We start from the raw sequence: 15994 nt of genomic DNA, 5'->3' as shown, positions 1-15994 counted from the left end.
CCTGGTTTTAAGGTAATTCATGGCAGAGAGGTACAGCCAAACATCCTGGCCCCCACATGAAATGTGCATGCCATTATCAATATCAAAGTCCTAACTAGCATTTTGTTTTTGTTCTTACAGCTGTTCTTCACCAGACATAGTCTCACAATTGAAAAACGAAAACAGAAAGGGAACACAGCATGTGCAGAGTTGAGGGAGATGTAAAGGAAGAATTGGTGTTGCTATGATGAAGTACCTGCCCCAGAGACCCACTTCCTTTTGTTCAACTCTCAGGCAGGAATTAGCCTCACAATGCTACCAAAAAAAAAAAAAAAAAAAAGTAATGGCCCATTTCCCAGGAAACATGGAATAGTTGAGCTAACTCACTTTATATTTCAGTTTTCAGAAAGTCAGGTAATAAATTTGAGTTGTATAAGGTAGTGGACAATTAAGGAATATGGCCTCTTAGTTGTCTGTTCTGCATGCATTCTTTTTTTCTTCCCCATTATACATACTGAAATAAAATTTTAAAAGTGAAAATTATGGTGCTAAATATCTTTTTGAAACTTGATTGGAATGGCTAGAGGTGATACTAGTGTCCAGTCTTGCAAAAGCCAGACTGAACTAAATTTAACTTCATACCTTGCCCTTTTCCCATTTGATTTTTCACAGGCCATTTTCCAGTAGGATTTTAGCAGAAGATGCTGAAGAACACACACACACACACACACACACACACACACACACACACACAGCAGAACAGCCCTCAGGTAATTACATCAAAGGTAAATGAGGTGATAGGATGAGAAAGCAATCACAGAATTCAGCCCAGAAGAATGAAGAGATAACAATATTTTCAACTCTACTTGACAACAGAAGCAAGCCATAGACCATGTGGACTTTGATCCAAATAGGTGAGCAGAGAGAGAAACCATCAAGGATAGATTTTTAATTAAGGAGACATCTAAAAGTAATGACTCGGGTGAGTTTTTTCTACTCTAGTTTACAGGAAACCAAACTTAAAACTTACTGATTAGAGCCAGTAACTAAGCTTAGGTATTAGTGTTTCTTTGAATCTTCCTCTAAACTGTCTAACTTATTTAAAATAAATTTATTAATGTTTCCAGTATGCTGACTAAGCTTTCTAATCTATATCTTAGCTAACCAGACATAGGAAAAGCCAAACAATTTATTATCTGGTAGCTTAGGTTACGTGATTCACCGGAGGTTTCAACCACTTTTCAGGTCAAGGGACTGAGTAGCTGGCCTTACAAACATACACCTATTAGCAAGGCCACATCTACCCCTGCAGATCAGTGATGACTAATTAGAGATCATTGCTGCATTAGTTTCCTATCACTACTGGAACAAAGTACCACAAATACAGTGGCTTAAAACAACTCAAATTTATTATTTGCACTTCTGGAGATAAGAAATCTAAGATAGGCCAGCAGGGGAATCTGTGTCCTTGCTCTTTTCAGTTTTTAGAGGCCGTTCACATTGGCTCCTTCACATCTTCAAATCTTTCTCTGATGTCTGTGTTCCTGTCTCTTCCTCTAATAAGGACCTGCAGAAGCGAGTGTAATCACCCTCTCACATGGTCCTTCACAACATTTGCAAAAACACCATATAAGGTAACAGTCAGAGGTTTCAAGGATTAGGAGATTTGGGGGTGGAGGGAGAGCATTTGCCAATTTTCAAAATTCATATTCCATTAGGAATATAAAGAAGTTTTGTTATAATGGTCATTGACAATGGGCTATAAGAGAAGAAAGTAATGATAAGACCCGGATATTTTAATTCAGCCTTGATTAAATTTTTGAAGAAATCATTAGACAAAGGTTTCAAAGAGAAACCTAGACTAGAAGGAAAAATAAAAATGTGCTGAAACAATTGACTCAAGAAGACAAGGCATTAGTCATTACTATGGGTTTAGAAAAATAAGGGAGAAAGATAAAGAATATCTAGCCTTTATCATTTAAAGTAAGTTGAGTCTACATTTAGTTAGTTCTTTGTCTTCCTAAGGTTGAATATCTTAGTCTATTTACTAAAATTTGAAGGGCTATTTTCCCTAATATTGAGAGTTTACTTAATTAGTTATGTTCTAAGGACTGTTGACTTTAGAACCATTTTGTTTTATAGAAAACTGTGTTGTTGACGTATTTGTTTTAAAGAATTGTGTTTGTTCATTTAAATTTGTAAGTATTTACTTTAGGAGGTTGAACTTACTCAGTGGCCTTCTGATAATTATAGACTATGACTTCATCAGTCCTGTTGTGGTCATCTCAGCCAATTTAAAAAAAAAAGCTTAGTCATTAAGTTAGAAGTGTCTCAGACATAGCCTTCTTATTTGTAAAACTTCATCTTGCAAATAAATACCTGGTTGATTTTTACAAGTCATTTAAAATACAACATAAAAATCTTTCTTCTCCTGTATCACAGTATTTTTATGAGCATCTTCTGATCCTTGATCAACTCTTTTCAGTAGTGTATATGACAGGCCTGGGCCATTTTGTCACACCAGAAAGCAAGGAAGTCGTCAAAACTGCCGGGTTCATGTCAAAAGGACTCAGGAGACCACGTGAAGAAGCTCCCACTGGCCAAAGAAGAAACAAATTTGAGCATCAAAAAGAATAATGGCAATTGATTAAACCATATCAAATAAATTGGAATCCATGAATTCTTAATAATATATTTTTTTAAAAACCAGCCCTCATTGGTCACCATTGGAAGATGCTAGGGAACCAACTCTTTATTTTAAAAACTGCTAAACATAGGAAGAGAATTTGTACTGCCCTTCTGGAATAAAGGGTGACCAAATAGTTGATGAAGGACAATTATTCTTTATAGAACTATTCCAGTTAATAAATGAAAAAGGGATTGATTAGAGTATTTCCATTTTATAACCCTAATAAAATATGATTATCAGTGACTGCCAATATCAAAAAAGGGAGACATTAAGGGCTTCCTGATGGTTGTGACATCACTGTTTTGGTTTGATAAGGCTGCTGGGAGCAAAATAGCAGAAATAGACTGGCTTTTATAATGGGGATTTATTAGGACAAAAGCTTATAGTTCTGAGGCTGTGAAAATGTCCAAATCAAGGCATCATTACAGATGCTTTCTCACCAAAGGTTGGCTGCTGGTGGGATCCCAGACTCTATAGCCACATGACAAAGCAAAACGGGAGCTTCTCCTTGCTTCAGGCCTGCTCGGCTGAATTCAGCCTCTCTCAGCCTCTCTTGGGGTTTCTCTTTATCTCTCTCTCAGCCTCTCAGGATTTCTGTCTTCCTGCAGTCCTCCCTCTCACATGGCAATGTCAAAATGGTGTCTGTCTTTCTCTGTGTGTATTTCTGCTTCTACTTCTCAGTTTATATAAGACCCCAGCAAGAGGACGGAAACCCAACTTGGGTCACTCTTCACTGATGTGCTCCAATCAAAGGCCCTTAATGGATCTAATAAAGTGATCTAATTAAAAGGTTCCTTAACTGAATCTAATGCAAGCGATGGCACTCACAACCACAAGAATGGATTAGTTCAAAGCAATAGATTTTTCCTGGGATTCACAAAACTTCAAACTGTCATAATCATCTGTGAAGTCAAAAAACAATTCTAGTCAAAAAGGGATTCCTTAATCTGACCAAACTTCTAGTTTTATGCTAGTGTGACAGTTTTAAATTCTTTTATGATCCCATAAAAGAAAGATTATTTTCTTGAACTAATCCATTCCCTTTTGATTCTACTATGTCAGTGATACATGGCTCAGGTTGGGTCTCTGCCCTCTTACTGGAGCTTTATACAAATGGAGACACAGAGCAAGACACACAGAGAAAGGAAGCCACCCTTTTGATCCTGCCATGTAAGAGAGAAGACTGCAGGAAAACAGAGAAGCCCCTAGAGGCTAAGAGAAATCCCAGAGTCTAGAATCAGGAGAGCAGAGAAGCATGGTAAGAGGTCCCTGAGGGGCTGGGCCCGTGGAGCAGCTCAAGGTTGAGGAGACAAGGCTGAGGAGGATTTCCATATGCCTGAACTCCGGGAGATGGTGAGCCTTGAGAAGGATAGCTGGGACCTCTGCATAGATCGCACAGCACCTTGCTCGCTCATGTGATAGGACACTAGGATTACCCGTGGCTGACTTTGGTGAGAAAGCTTCTCCAATGGTGCTTTGATTTGGACATTTAACAGCCTTGGAACTGTAAGATTTTTCCCTAATAAATTTCCCATTATAAAAGCCAAAACATTTCATGTACTTTGCATTAGCAGCCCTGTGACAAACTAAGAGAACTAGTTTACAGGAAACACGGAGGACAGAAGGCCATGCTAAATGACATCACAAGTATGGGATCTGCAAAATCCGGAATGGGGTGTTTTCGCCAATAAATAAATTGCAAGGGAAAAAAGGGAAAAATTTATAGATTAATTTCAAAGCACAGACCTTATATGGATACTGATGTGAACAGACCAATGGTTAAAACAAAACAGAACAGTTACGAAAACTAAAAACTCATGAGAAAATTAGAATTAGGATTTCCAGTTGGAAACTGGAATGTTGATTAGATTTTAATATCTAATATAAGGAATTATGGTTAAAGTTTTGGATGTGAGAATGGTATCATGGTTGTATTTAAAATTTTCTAAATAATTATTTTAGAGATACATGTAGAAGTTTTGCAGGTGAAATGATATACCTGGGATTATCTCAAAATAATCCACTGGGTGTGGGGTTGGGGAAATGGAGGAAGGGGAATAGATGAAACAAGATCGACCATGACAACATAATTGTTGAAGCTAAATAATGGTTTAATGTGGATTTATTATACTAACTTTTCTTCTATTTTTTTATAGCAGCTTTATTGAGAAAGAATTCACGTACTGTACAATTTACCTATTTAACATGTACAGTTCAGTGGTTTTTACCATATTGAGTTGTACAACCTTGGCCACAAACAATTTTAGAACATTTTCACCACCTCAAAAAGAAACATTATACACTTTAGTTATCACCCCCTCTGAATACCTCATTGCTCCCAGTCCTAAGGAAATGTACTCTCTGCCCCTTTAGATTTACGTGTTATGGATATTTCATGTAAATGAAACCATATAATAATACGTGGTCTTTTGTGACTAGGTTTTTTCACTTAAAAGTTTCACTTAAAATGTTTTCATGGTTCATCCATGTAGCATGTCTTAGTACTTTATTCCTTTCTGTGGCCAAATAATATTCCACTGTGATGGATAAACCACATTTTATTTATTCATTTATCAGTTGGTGGACATTTGGTTTCCATTTTCTCACTACTATGTATAGTATTCATATCTAGCTATGAACATTCATGAACAAGTTTTTGTATGGACATATGTTTTCATTTTTCCTGGGTATATACCTAGGAGTAGAATTGCTAGGTCAAATGGTAACTCTATATTTAAATTTTAAGGAACTACCAGACTATTTTTCAAATAAGCTGCATCATTTTACATTCTCACCGACAGTGGAATTTCTCCACATCCTCTCCCCCCTTTTTATTATCTGATTTTTTTTTTAAAGCCATCCTTCTGATTGTGAAGTACTGTCTTGTAGTTTTGATGGCATTTTCCTGGTGACTAAAATTTAAGTATCTTTTTACATACTATTGGCCAATTGTATATCTTTTTTGGAGAAATATCTATTTTGGTCCTTTTCCCATTTTTCAATTGGGTTGTCTTTTTTTTTTTAAAGATTTATTTATTTAACTTCTCCCCCGCCCCCGGTTGTCTGTTCTCTGTGCCTATTTGCTGCATCTTATTTCTTTGTCCACTTCTGTTGTCTTCAGCGGCACGGGAAGTGTGGGCGGCGCCATTCCTGGGCAGGCTGCACTTTCTTTCGCGCTGGGCGGCTCTCCTTATGGGCGCACTCCTTGCGCGTGGGGCTCCCCTACGCGGGGGACACCCCCGCGTGCCAGGGCACTCCTTGCGCGCATCAGCACTGCACATGGCCAGCTCCACACGGGTCAAGGAGGCCCGGGGTTTGAACCGCGGGCCTCCCATGTGGTAGACGGACGCCCTAACCACTGGGCCAAGTCCGCTTCCCTGGGTTGTCTTTTTATTATTGATTTGTAAGAATTCTTTATGTATTCCAGATGTGTAGCAGTTTGATATAGCTATGAATTCCAAAAATAGATATTGGATTATGTTTGTAATCTATTCTGTACCTGGGCATGATTAAGTTATGATTAGGGCTTTGATTGGGCCGCATCATTAGGGCATTGAGTCCCCACCACTTGGTGGTTGAGGACTCACAGAAAAAAGACATGGCAAAGGACAGAGTTGAGGGTTTTTAATGTTGGAGTTTTGATGTTGGAGTTTGATGCTGAAGTCTTAATTTGGAGCCCCGGGAAGTAAGCACTCAGAGGAAAGAGAAGCCAGCCCCAGGAAGACAGGAACACTGAGCCCAGGAAGACGCAAACCCTGGGAAGGAGGAACCCTGAGCTCAGAAAGAAACAAGCTCTGGGAAGAGAGAACCCAGGAAGCCTGAACCCTTGCAGGCGTCAGCAGCCACCTTGCTCCAGCACATGAAAATAGACTTTGGTGAGGGAAGTAACTTACGCTTAATGGTCTGGTATCTGTAAGTTCCTACCCCAAATAAGTACCTTTTATAAAAACCCACCAATTTCTGGTATTTTGCATCAACACCCCTTTGACTGACTAATACAAGAGGCAAGTCCTTATCAGATACATGATTTGCAAGAATTTTCTCTCATTATGTGGGTTATCTTTTCACTTTCTTTTTAATGTCCCTTGAAACACAAAAGTTTTAAATTTTGCATGTATCTAGAAAGTTCTGAAAAATCTACAACATAGCTATTAAAGCTAATAAAAAATTTTAGCAAAGTGGCAGGATGCAAGATCAATATGTAAAAATTAGTAGTGTATTCAAGATATTGGTGGTGGGGTGATATATGGGAGCCCTGTATGATGTTATGCATGTTTGTTTTGTAAGTTCACAACTTTTACTATGCACTTATTGTTTATGCATGTTTGTATATGAATGATATGTTCAATAAAATTTTTTAGTGTTTCTATAAGTAGTAATGAACAATCTGAAGTGATAAGAAAAAATTCATTTACAATAGGAACTGTGGTAGTTTGAATCTTTTGTGAACCAAAGAAACTTATATTCTTAAATTGGTCATGTGCATGTGAACCTATTGTCAACCTTTGAATAGATTAGATTCAGTTACAGGCCATTTGATTAGATTATTCCTTTTACTAGAGTCCTTTATAAACTAGAATCTGCAGAGGCCACAGAGACAGAGAGAAATCCCCAGAAGCTGATAGAGAAGGGCCCAGGAGCCAGAAGATGAAATCAATGGAACACAGAAGCTGAGAGGAAGCTACTGATGCCAGAAGCTGAAAGCTACAATGCCCAGAGGAGAGACAAGCAATGCTACCATGTGCCTGATGGCCCATAGAGGCAGATCAGGGAGAAAGCATCTCCTGGTGATGCCTTGATCTGGACACTTGAACAACTTTAGAACTGTAAACTCATAAGTTAATAAATTCCCATTATAAACCCAACGTTTTTCTGGTATATTGCCTTGGCAGCCTTTAGCAACTAAAACAACAACTAAAAGAATCAGATATTAGGAATAAATTTAACTAAGGATATAAAGGACTGATGCATGGAAAACTACAAAACATTGCTAAAAGAAATTAAAGAAGACCTAAATAAATGAAAGGACAGTCCATGCTCAACTCACATTGTTAAGGTATCAGTTCTACTCAGAGTGATTTACAGATTCACAAATTCAATGTAATCCCAATTGAAATTCCAACTGCCTTCTTTTCAAAAATGGAAAAGGCAATCATCAAATTTATTTTGAAGGGTAAGGGATCCCAAATAGCCAAAACCATCAATAAAAAGAATGAAATTGGAGGACTCTCACTCCCCAATTTTAAAACTTATTACTAAGCTACCAGTAGTCAACACACCTTTGTACCAGCACAAGGACAGTTATAGAGACCAATAGAATCAAATTGAGAGTTCAGAAATAGGTCCCCACATATACAGCCAAGTGATTTTTTTTCCTTTTGCCAGTTGATGTTTTTTTTGTTCTTTACAATGAAGTCTACTAAAGTTATGTGTATGTATGTACATATACATGTATCTATATACATTTATTTGGTGTTAGTTTTATTTATTAGATGTTCGCTAAGTTTTGATAGAGTGCAGTTTCTATAACATACTGGAAGCCATCATTAAAATAAGTTACTTCCTGATTAAAATATAGTAGTAAAACATGTTCACTAAAGAAAATTTAGAATATATAGAAAACTATAAAGAAGCAAAAAAAGCCACCTATAATCCCATTATTCAGTGGGTTGAGTAAATGACAACTAACTATTCTATGTTTACTATGTGGCAAACATTGTTTCCAAGGTCTTCCCATTGATTAATTGATTTATCCTTCCTAGTAACTCTGCAGAAGACATTTAATCCTCATATTTGAAGAAACTGAGGCACATAGTTTAACATACAGTTTCAACCACTATGTGTCTGTTTTTCAAATTGTAATGATATGATTAGACTTTATCACTTTGTAATATACTTCATTCATGTGATACATTTAATATATTCCTTTAATGTCTCCTACTAAAAATTCAATAATTGTATATTATTTCATTCTCATATTATAGGATATTTTAAATAGATCCCATTTTTTTGTTATATGATTAACACAATGATGAGGATCTCTGAATCCAAGTCTGGCCAAATCTCATTTTGCTAAGATCATTTTCTATAAGCCAAATAGAAAAAATACTGCCAGGCTTTGGAAAAATGGGAGAGTTTTGTGATTGAATTGGAGAGGAAATTCTTCCATGCTATTTGGTATTTTAAGTCAAGTGTTTATAGGTGAAAATGAAGACTGGCAGATGTTTCAAGTCAGTGGTTCTTCAGCCATGGCCCACTTTGAGAATATGAAAGTTTTGAGAACCCAGTAAAGCCTATTCACAGGAAGTCCCTTTTAGAGGATAGAGATTATAGAATTCACTCAGCATGTTGATTAAGGCCAAGGGATATTGTGCTCCTAGACATATTCAGAATAAATCATCATACACATATGATGTCTGGCCTGTTTAAATAAATAAAGGTCACTGATATAATTGATCAAGGGGCCATAGCTCCTGAGTGATTATATTGTGAAGGGGAGGGGGAAGTGGATTTGACCCAATGGATAGGACATCCGCCTACCACATGGGAGGTCCAAGGTTCAAACCCAGGGCCTCCTGACCCATGTGGTGAGCTCACCCACACGCAGTGCTGATGCGCACAAGGAGGGCCCTGCCACTCAGGGGTATCCCCCGTGTAGGAGAGTCCCACACGCAGGGAGTGAGCCCCATAAGGAGAACCGCCCAGCATGAAAAAAGTGCAGCCTGCCCAGGAATGGCGCCACACACACAGAGAGCTGACACAACAAGATGACACAGCAAAAAGAGACACAGATTCTGGGTGCCACTGACAAGAATTCAAGCAGACACAGAAGAACACACAGCAAATGGACACAGATGCAGACAATGGGGGGGGGGCAGGAAGGGGAGAGAAATAAAAATAAAATAAAATAAAAAAACTGTGAAAGGGAGGAGATGGAGCAGAGAAGTGATCTCTTGGTTCTTTTGTGATGGAGTAAATACATTTTCTGAATTCACCTAACTCGTAAGTGTACTAACTCGAACTGGCCAGATAACTAAGGCAAATATATGTAATTAGGACATATAGAAAGGAGATGCAAAAAAAAAAGGGAAACAGTGAGGTTATGTTGTAATAGGTAGGTTATCCAACAGGTTCACTAGCTAAAATGTAACCTATTTTCTGCCTATTTTCAAGTTTAAGTTTTATCAGTACTGTGTTTTTACTTTTCAATTTGATCACTCAGCAAATGCATATGAAGAATCTAGTTTGTACAAGGCTTAGAAGAATATAAAGATTTTCACCTGAATTGCCCTGTTAGGACCCTACTATCAGGAAGGGAGACAAGTCCTCTACGCCCAGACCCAGTACAGGGTAAGAGCCACAGGAAGGAGCAAAGTGCTGGGGTGGGGCTCAAGGCAGGCCTAGGTCAGGGCAGGGTGATCCTGCAAAGCATATGTATAGCATGTTAGTGTGTGTGTGTGTGTGTGTGTAATCAAGTTGATCAGAGGAGGGTGGAAAAAGTCATATCATTTTATGGCAGTTTGGTGAAAAACTTGATAGAATATGATTACTTAATTTTTAAACTAGCTCTAAAGAGTAGACCCTTCACAAATAATGATAAGTGTACAAAACCTGAATTAACATATCCAGACACAGTCAGGCTACTTCCTTGTTACATAAACTTATTTACGAAGTCAGGATGTATCTGGGTACTTCCTGTGAGCCCAGCATTATGAGGGATACAGAAGAGCATACCATGTGCTCTCTTGTTGTTAGTAGCATATATCCTAATGAAGACCCAGGAGGTCAAATAAAGGCATGTATGTTCCACTACCATCTGCCCTATTGTTTGGTCAAGACACCTTTTCCCAATGAATCCTGGCACTGATTCCAAAGACTTTGCTCTGGTCAGCCATTATAGGTAAGAGGGGGCACTTGAGATGACACCTGTATATATTTATTTATTTATTCTCTTTGGGGTTTGGGGGTGTATAATGTATGTGTGTGTGTATACATTGTTTATATGCATAAACTGCCAATAACAATACCTTTCATAGGAAAAGATGGATTCAGAATCCATCAGAGTAACCAGAGTTGCAGGAAAAACAGCAACTGTATCAGGAAGAGAGAAGCCAAATCACCACCAATGAACATATCACCCTAACCAGTTGTGATGTGAGCTTCTGGACTGACCCAGAGCCTCAAGAGGATTCCAGAGAGGGAAGACTGACATCTGGTCGGGCAGATGGAGCTCTGGATGACCTCACTTATGATGAAGTGGATACAAGGCATAGTGAGAGAAAGAGCAAACTAAGGCAGTCCATCCAAGGGCTGGGACTTGATGCACAAAGGGCTTTGACAGAGCTGGACACAGGGAAGGAGTAGAGAAGAGAAAATTGTTTCTGCACTACATATATGCCACACTGCTTGTTAAAGGGCTCTCAAGTGCTAATAAGCAGAATGTAGTTCCTGTAATACAGCTGGCATACAAATGGATGGCTGGGAACTGGTATTTTTCTTAGAATTTTATCTGAGACTTTGCAATGACTCAGTACAAAATGACCAGTTCAAGATGGAGTGCTAACAAAACATATTTGTCATCCTGACTCTCATTTAGCTTTCACCAACAAGGAGTTTTCATTTAAGGGTTTGATATTAAATAGAAGCCAAGGGTGTGGCTACTTCTCTCGACTTGAGTTACTGAATACAAAATGCCTTCTTGTAGTTAAGTGTCCAGAAGAAAACACCATGAGAGAACATGCTTTCGCCAAAGGACATACCAGATCACTCAGTGAAGTATGTCTCTAACCTGCCCTCGAGGAGACCAACTCAGTCAAAGCCATTTCAGAAAGCTAAGTGTCTCTCAAGCTCCTCTTAGTGAGACCCATTCGCATTTGCAAGCCTCTTAACCTCCAGATGGATCAGGACTCCAAAGATGGTCTACATTGGAAATCATTCTTATTTTAGATGAATTTAGGAGGGAGTGAAAGAATGGGTTGAGGTTGAAGTTGCATGTGCCCAAGTGTGGCATGCAGCAGGTTTCTCAAAACATGGTCCTTAGGCCACTACATCAAAATCACTGGAGTAAATTTCTGGGCCCTAACTTAGATCTATTGAAAGAGGGTAGGGGACAGCAGTTTCACTTTCGACAAGGCTCCCACCATAGCTTGAAAACCACCCCTGAGTGGATGAGTTTGTCCTGGGTACTGTACTTGATATTTTAGATAGATTCAGTTTTTTGTCATTATAGGGGCTGCTGGCATGGCTGAACAGCTTCCCCTCTTGTCCCAGAGACTCGGGAATCTACCTAATTTCAGAAAAATCCAGGCTCCACTACTTACTAGTGAGTGACCCTGGTCAAATTTCTTGATATTCTGAATCTTATTTTCTCATCTGTTAAAAAAATAAGGAAATATGATAATATAGTACCTTCCTTCATTGGGATATTGGAATGATAAAATAAAATAACGATATAAAATCCCTAGCACAGGGGAGGAACTCTAGCTCAGGGGCTGAGCATCTGCTTTGCTATGTACAAGGTCCTGGGTTCAATCTCCAGCATCTTAAAAAAAATAAAAATGCCCAGCACAGCCTCTAGTACATAGTAAATGTTCAATGGATGTTAGCTAATACTAAAAATGGAAATCACTGGGGAAAGAGAACTCCCAAACCCTACTGCCTCTGGTTTGCTTATGCAGACCTGCAAAAGAGCATTTGCCATCACAGACCTAATTTTATACTATGGATTTATTAATTAGGTAGGTTGGGAAAGGTCTGAAAGAAAATAAAACCAATCCAATATTAACATGTAATATACCAAATATCTATCCATCCTCCTCCATGCTAGGACATTATATAAAATGTGATCATTTACTGAGGACACCACACACTATCACTAATAGTCACAGCTCTGAAAGCTAGGTAGTATGATTCCCATGTCCAAAATTAAGAAAACTGAGGCTAGAAAGGAAAGATGAATTACTCAAAGTCCCAAAGTGACTTAAGTGGTGGAGCAGGAATTTGGACCCAGGTTTTCTCTGGTGTTAAGTCTAAGGAAATTTCACCCTACTATGCTGCTTCTCCTGTGATACAGGGATATAAAATTACTGGAGTGAGCTGTGTGGCTGAGTGTTCCCAGGCAGGGAGGAGGTGCCTGGCTAGGCCACTAGGGGCTGCCCCTTGCCACAAAAATACATCTTCCCAGCTCCAGCACTTCACCTCCTGCAGCTGCAGTCTTAGGCTGCCCATCATCCCCTTGAGTTCTGAAGAACATAGCATTTTCTGGAAGAAAACTCCTTTCTTCAGTGCTGCAGGCCAGTTGGGAGCCTCAAAATAAGTGGACAGGATATCAAATACTTGATTGATGGCCAATATCTCTGCATGAGATTTTTCATTCTGGCATCTGAACATGTATTTCTGGATTGACAAATGGGTTGTCTGGACGGAACATCCTTGGGCTTTTTGAAACGTCACCTTCTTCTGAATGCTTTCATCTGCAAGTCAATCAAGCACGTAAACTTTGTTTAGCTCAACATCTTCAAGAGCGTGTCCTGAGTCAGGAGTCAGGTACACAAGAGTTTCCAGAGGAAATAAACTAAAGCAGTCTTCTTCTGTTACGCCTAGCAGGTAACTAAAAAACCCATCGTTCACCCTCAAGATTTTTTTTTTTAAGATTTTATTTATTTCTCTTCTCCCCCCCCCCCCCCCCACCGCAGTTGTCTGCTCTCTGTGTCCATTCACTGTGTGTTCTTCTGTGGGAATCTGTGTCTCCTCTTGTTGCGTCATCCTTCTGTGTCAGCTCTCTGTGTGTGTGGCACCACCCTGGGCAGTCTGCACAGTTTTTATGCTGGGCAGCTCTCCTTACGGGGTGCACTCCTTGTGCGTGGGGCTCTCCTACGCGGGGGGACACCCCTGCATGGCACGGCACTTCTTGCACACATCAGCACTGCACATGGGCCAGCTCCACATGGGTCAAGGAGACCCTGGGTTTGAACGTTGGACCTCCCATGTGGTAGGTGGACATCCTATTCATCAGGCCAAATCTGCTTCCCCTCAAACCCTCTTTGTACAGGGGACTGTAAAATCCATCATTCATCCTCAAACACTTTTTATACAGTGGACTATCCATTGTGAACCCAGTGAGGCAGAGCCAAAATGGCCTTTTAGCTTTTTTATTTGAACCATACAACCTTTGGATCTTGTATTAGTCAGCCAAAGAGTGCTGATGCAAATACTAGAAATCTGTTGGCTTTTATAAAAGGTATTTATCTGGAGTAGAAGCTTATAGTTACCAGGTCACAAAGCATAAGTTACTTCCCTCACCAAAGTCTGTTGCAACATGCTGGAGCAACATGCTGGAGCAAGATGGCTGCCAATGTCTACAAGGGTTTAGGCTTTCTCTTCTTCTTAAGGCTCCATGGTCTCAACGTCTTCCAGCATCAGCTGTAGGCTGGGAAAGTCTTGTCACTCTGTTGGGCTCATTTCTCTCTGGGCTCAGTTGCTCTGCTACTCCCACAAGGTCAACTGTAGAGTATTGGGCAAATGGCTTATCTTTCTTCCCTGGGGCCTCTGCTGTGTCTAATGGAACCTTCTCTCTTTCCTCACATATCTGCTTCTCCTGCATGTTTACTTCCCAGGCTCCAGGATGAAAACTCCAACCTTCCTCCTCTGCCATGTGGTTTTCTCTTTAAGTCCCCACCCACCTAGGAGGCAGGGACTCAATGTCCCACTGATGTGGCCCAATCAAAGCCCCAATCACAGCCCCAATCACAACTCAATCAAGTTATATGCTCAGAGGAACAAACGAGTTCACGAACATAATGCAATACCTATTTTTGGAATTCACGAACAATATCAATCTGCTACAGCTCTGTCCAGCAAGTCTATTTAATTCCTTCCTAAACATGTGCTGGGTCATACTCAAATCAATAGTCTTTGTCCTGAGTGTTTGGATTCCAAAAGTCTCTCTTTGGTTAAGGCTCTCAGAAAACATTTGTGGTGCTGGGGCATTTCTGGTTTTTCTTCTTTCTTTGCTTTTCTTAGCTGCAACAATCTTTTCCCAGTGTCTCTGTTTCCTTTGCATATTTTTTCTTATGTTATCCAGAAAACATAATTGTTTGAGAACAAGCACCATGTTGCACTGTCTGTAGGCAGGATCTCTCCCTTCCAGCTCTCACATTCCACATCAATTTGCAGAAGCTGGAAGCTTTCAGATATGCTATCTTTGCCTGTGTCCTCTCAGATCCCTTCTTGCCCCTGCAGCACACAGGGCTCTGTTTTCTGGGCACTCCCTTCTAATTTCCAGTCCATAAATGTAAACTTAATCTGTCCTGTGTTTGTCTATTCATTGAGTTAATAAATATTCATTGAGCTTCCCCTCTGTGCCAGTCCCTGTTGGGGAATGATTAAAAGGTAACAGATGTAGATGACTATTTGGAGAAGTCTGGCTGATCTCATTACCTCACACGTTGGTGTGCCTTTGTCAACTGATTTTTGACAACGGTGCCAATCAAGTCCACTCCGTTGGCAAAGAACAGTCCCTTCAATAAATGGTGCTGGGAAACTGGATATCTATATGCAAAAGTATGAAGGGAGACCCCTAGCTCACACTGTATGCAAAAATTAACTATAATGGTTCAAAGATCTAAATATAAGAACCAGAAGTATAAAACTCCTAGAAGAAAAAATAGGGAAGCATCTTTGGATCTTTTTAAAATTTTCTTTTATTTTTTATTTATTTCTCTTCCCTTACCACCCCCCTCCCAGTTGTCTGCTCTCTGTGTCCATCCACTGTGTGTTCTTCTGTGACTGCTTCTATCCTTATCAGCGGCACCAGGAATCTGTGTTTCTTTTTTTGTTGCATCATCTTGTTGTGTCAGCTCTCCATGTGTGGGGTGCCATTCTTGGGCAGGCTGCACTTTCTTTCGCGCTGGATGGCTCTCCTTACGGGGTGCACTCCTTGCACATGGGGCTCCCCTATGCAGGGTACACCTGGGCATGACAGGGCACTCCTTGCGCGCATCAGCACTGCACATGGGCCAGCTCCACATGGGTCAAGGAGGCCCAGGGTTTGAACCGTGGACCTCCCATGCGGTAGGTGGATGCCCTATCCATTGGGCCAAGTCCGCTTCCACATCTTAGGATCTTATGTCAGGCAATAGTTTCTTAGCCTTTATGCCAAAAGCATAAGCAACAAAGAAAAAATACATAAATAGGGCCCCAAAGTTTAAAACTTTTCTGTATCAAAGGACTTCATCATAAAAGTAAAAAGACAACTTACAGAATGGGAGAAAATATTTGGAAACCACATCTGATAAGGGTTTAATATCCAGAATATATAAAGAAATC

General features: G+C 39.8%; 1 pseudogene; it reads right to left on the bottom strand.

The window, feature by feature from the left end:
• Nucleotides 1-12894: 12894 nt before the first annotated feature.
• LOC101420725 (tRNA methyltransferase 10 homolog B-like) lies at nucleotides 12895-14956 on the bottom strand (annotated as a pseudogene).
• Between the last annotated feature and the right edge of the window lie 1038 nt (nucleotides 14957-15994).

This window comes from Dasypus novemcinctus, chromosome 5 (assembly GCF_030445035.2).
Source record: "Dasypus novemcinctus isolate mDasNov1 chromosome 5, mDasNov1.1.hap2, whole genome shotgun sequence".
NCBI classification, from domain to species: Eukaryota; Metazoa; Chordata; class Mammalia; order Cingulata; family Dasypodidae; genus Dasypus; species Dasypus novemcinctus.
The sequence above is the reverse complement of the archived record's forward strand: the minus strand, read 5'-3'. Positions and strand labels throughout refer to the sequence as shown.